The following is a 5370-nucleotide window of genomic DNA, read 5'->3' on the forward strand; positions in this document are numbered from 1 at the left end:
TATATATATACATATACATACATACACACACACATATATATATATATATATACATGTATATACACACACATATAACCATACATATATATATATATATGCACACATATATATGTATGTAGACATATGTATATATGTATACACACATGTATATATACATATATATATATATAACCACATATACCTATATACACATACATATATTTATATGTACACTCGCACCCACACGTATACCTACACACATACAGCTACACACAAGCACGTGCACACACATACACTGACGCACAGAGATACACACACTCACACACACACATTAACATATGCAAGTATATATTCACGCATGTGCATGTATAAGTGTGTATCTTAGTAATCGCATGCGTATGTGTGTGTGTGTGTGTGTGTGTGTGTGTGTGCGTGAATTGATCTAGAAATATCGACTCAGATGTTAATGTACATATTATGTAGTTCTTTTATTACTGAGTTTGTTTTAACCGTCACGTCTAATACGAATACCCGTTGGCGTACCACCTTTCAAATTAAAAGCCACATTCATCTCGCTCGTATATATATATATATATATATATATATATATAAATCCATATATATATATATATATATATTATATATATATATATATAATATATATATATATATATATATATATATATATATTCATATAAATCCATATATATATATATATATATATATATATTCATATATATATATTCATATATATATATATATATATATATATATATAGTCATACATACATATTATATATATATATATATATATATATATATGTATATATATATATATATATATGTACTCATAATATATATATATATGATATATATATATAATATATATAATATATGTATATATTATATGAACTTACAATCATTGTTGTACATAAAGTGTATTTATGAAGTTGCATTTGAAGATATAATTGAATATATACACACTATGAAAGTACTTATGCATAAACATATATATATAAATATAAAAATGCATACGTATATTATGTCTGCATAAATATGTTCATAGTATATACTAAGAAATATAATTAAATTTCATTATTCGTTCACTTACATCAATAGGCCTCAACCCATATTCGTTCATGGTCTCCTCTCACTGAACTTTACTTATCTGTGTAACCCTCTCATAGTGACTTTTAGTTGGGAAAAAAAGAATGTTATTTCACCATTTGCAATGCTTATTAATTGCATCTGTTTGACATAAAAGCGAAAGTGTTTGTAGTAGCGATATACAAACGGCCATTGCTATGCAGATAAAGTTCTTTAGTAGAATACAAAATTTCATAAAGACTTTAAAGTGCGATAGAAAAATAATTCATAAGGTCTAAAAAAAGTAAATTTTAGCTTTGTGTAGTTTATACAAAAAGAAAGCTTCTTAGAACTATAAAAGGCATAGCCAAAAGCAGTACGCATGTAATTACTTTATTCAGTATAATAATAGTAGGCGTTGAAAACTCAATCCGTAGCTGCAGGTTTGTTAGTGAGAACAAGAGATCAATCCTTATAATATTATAGTAGGCGTCCTTTAAAGACAGGATGTTCATATTTGATCTGGCTGCTAGAAGTAGCAGCTATATTCCTTTCAATCGTAGTTTAGAATATTATAAAATGAACGACTTAGTGAACAATAATAAATGAACCCATTTAAAGCCTAGCCAGGCTCATGGGCCCAGTTTCCCGGTTTCTATGGCGTATGTGTTCCCCAGCTGGACGGGACGCCAGTCCATCGCAACGTTACTCATTTTTGCCAGCTGAGTGGACTGGAGCAACGTGAAATGAAGTGTTTTGCTCAAGAACACAACGCGTCGCCCGGTCCAGGAATCGAAACCACAATCTTACGATCATAATGCTGACACCCTAACCACTAAGCCACGTGCCTCCACTTACTGAACAATAGAGTCTTCGAATTAGTAGAACCATCAGTGTATCAGACGAAATGTTTTTCAGCCTATATATTAGTGTCTTCCGTTCTGCGTTCAAATCCTGCCGTGTTTAACATTGCCTTTCATCCTCCTGGCTCGGATAAATAGCTACCAGTCTAGATCCTAGGGTTGTGAACTTGCAGGTTTGTTAATGAGAACGGGAGATCAATCCTTATAATATTTTAGTTGGCGTCCTTCAAAAACAGGGTGTTCACATATGATCTGGCTCCTAGAAATAGCAGCTATATTCCTTTCAATCATAGTTTAGACTGTTATAAAATGAACGACTTACTGAACAATAGAGTCTTCGAATTGGTAGAACTTTGCAACATTTATCTTAGTGTCTTGCGTTCTGCGTTCAAATCCTACCATGTTTAACTTTGCCTTTCATCTTCCTGGTTCAGATAAACAGCAAACATTCTAGATTTTAGGACTGCGAACTTATGGAATATTTAAAATGTCGGATGTGGTATTGTTGCTGCTTTTTCTATTCTGAGAAGTCCTGCCACGACTTATTCGGGTGATATATTCAATCCACCGTTTAGCTTAACACAACTCAATGGGGCATTGAATAAATACTTTTAGCAGAGTCCACTCTGTTACTAGCATTTGTTCATGTCCTTTTGTTTGAGGACACCGTTTTCTTCCAGCCATTAGTCTATGTGGTTCTGTAAAATGTCATCGGCACTAACTCTCTCTTCTACTAAAATTTAAAAAATTCTGAAGGACAGATATCCATGATGGGATACCTTTGGCCGTGGCACGCTGAACCAAGAGTGACCTGGAGGCAGAAAACAATATACCAAAGTGGTTTCATAATAAATTAGTTACCCAACCGAAACCAAACTCGAAAGGGTAAACAAAAATATGGTAAAAGCGATAACATGTTATTTTGTTTTTTCTCAGAACAGTGGAAACACCTGGGCAGTTTCACGACATTTTCATAAATTATTCTTGTTATATTTGAATTTAATTAGAAGGGTTTTTAAATAGCTGATGCTGTATTATCAGCGAAACGGAACATTGTCGAATTTGCCCTGTTTTATCTCAGAAAATTACGGGAATGGATAATATTTTAGAGTTGCATTTTTTTTTGTAGCTTCAGCTCATAGCTGCGGCCATGCTGATGCACCGCCGTTTGCTGCACTGTTATTACTGAGAGCCTCCTCTAATATGTGGCACTTGGTGAAGCATGGAGTTTGATATAGCCACCCTCATTTGCACCTCTTGCGGTGAGGTAGGCTCATCTGGGACTCTCGACAGGAAGATGTCCAGCTTTGATTTAAAAACGCCTACATCTACTTTGTGCAAGTTCCTCGGACTCTTTGGGAGAATATTAAAAAGCTGTGAGCCCTTGACACCCAGGCTGTTGCAGTAACTGGTCCGAAAGCTCGATGGCGTTGCTGGGATCTTTGGCACTATGCAGTGTCGTCCCGTTCTGGCAGTGGTGTAGCTTTCACTGCCAAAATTTGGCACAATTCCTTCCAGGATCTTCCAGATGTATATTACTGCATACCTCTCCCGACGTCTCTCCAGGGAGTAGAGTCTTTGCTGTTTAAGCCTTTCCCAGTTGCTGAGCTGTTGCAAAGAGACGATCTTCTTTGTGAATCTTCTCTGGATTGCTTCAAGGTCCGCTGTTAATTTTGCATTGGTTGGTGAACATAGCTGTGAGCAGTAATCCAGGCGGCTGAGGACGAATGTCTTCCAGAGACCATCATGGTTTCCTTATCTCTGGTTCTGAATATTCTCAGGATCCATCCAGCCAGTCGTCTGCACTTTGTCGCCATCGTGGTAATGTGCACTTGAAAAGAGGTATCATCAGTCATGTCAATACCCAGGTCCCTCACTGATTTAGGCTCTGGGATTGAAATTCCCGGTAGACCAGTGTACCCTGTAGTTTCATATTCAGTTTTGGAAGCTGGTAGCGCAGGGTTTGGAATTTTTCAACATTAAATTGCATATTATTATCCTAAGCCCATCTGTAAATTGAGTCCAACTCCTGCTGCAGATGTGCAACATCGCTGGAGTTCTGTATTTTCTGCGAGACTTTTGTATCGATGTTGTACACTCAACTATGAAATATTTGTTTAGATATATTTCTGTGTTGTAAATTCTTTTAGTTGTAAATTCCTTTTAGTAAATTTCAACCGACTAACCAGGAATTGTAATCAATCATGAAACTTGTTGGGAGGAAGTGTGTCGCTAGTTCCTTCCTCTCACCAGATGTAGTTGAATAGTTTGTACGGCTTCCGTTGGTGATTTTCTGATATACAATATACGCATGTCCGATTGGTAGCACAGTTGCTATTCGTTATTGTCTTACAAAGGAAACACAAGGAGGAGCTATTCTTAAAGTTGGCTGATCATACAAATAAAAGATTGCAGACTGAGCAGTGGCTAAGAAATGATTTTAGCTGGTGTTGAATTTTTTCACACCCATCAGAGCACGAAACACTCCTGACGAACATGCATTCAGGAGATGATTGTGGTCTGTTAACAGTTTTGAGTAGGAACCGGAAAAAGACGTTTGAACAGGCAATGCGCATGTGCACACTGAATTCGGTAAACGGAATAGAAGAATAAAAGCGCAATGCGCATGTCAAAGTAAAGTGGGAGAGAAAAATAAAAACGCCATGTTAAGCAAGTTATAAGATAATCTGCATGTGACGTCTGACACCACTTTCACGCAGCTTTGCTGCAGTTTTCTAGTTTGCATTTAGATTTATACCAAGCCACATGGTTCCGGGTTCAGTCCCTCTGAGTGACGCCGTGGGCAAGTGCCTTCTACTATAACCCCGGGCCGACCAAAGCGTTGTGAGTGGATTTGGTAGACGGAAACTGACAGAAACCCATCGTATATATATATATATATATATATATATATATATATAGATATATATATATATATGTATATATATATATATATATATATATATATATATGTATATATATATATATATATATATATATATATATTATATATATATATATATATATATATATATATATATATATATATATATATATATATATATATATATATATATATATTATATATATATATATATATGTATATATATATATATATGTTATATATATATATATATGTATATATATATATACGTTGAGACCGGCTCGGGGTTATAGTAGAAGACACTTGCCCACGGCGCCACTCAGAGGGACTGAACCCGGAACAGCGTGACTTTGAAGCAAACTTCTTACTACACAGCCATGCCTGCGTATATAAAAAAAAATATATATAAAATAAAATGGCGAATACCTCACCCACACTTTTAAAAATCTATCTATCAATCTACATATGTTTGTGTGCGTGACTGATTTTGTGTGTGATTGTTTATATATATATATATATGTATATGTATGTATGCATGTATATGTAAGTATACATATAG

The sequence above is a fragment of the Octopus sinensis genome, linkage group LG5, assembly GCF_006345805.1.
Source record: "Octopus sinensis linkage group LG5, ASM634580v1, whole genome shotgun sequence".
Lineage (NCBI taxonomy): Eukaryota > Metazoa > Mollusca > Cephalopoda > Octopoda > Octopodidae > Octopus > Octopus sinensis.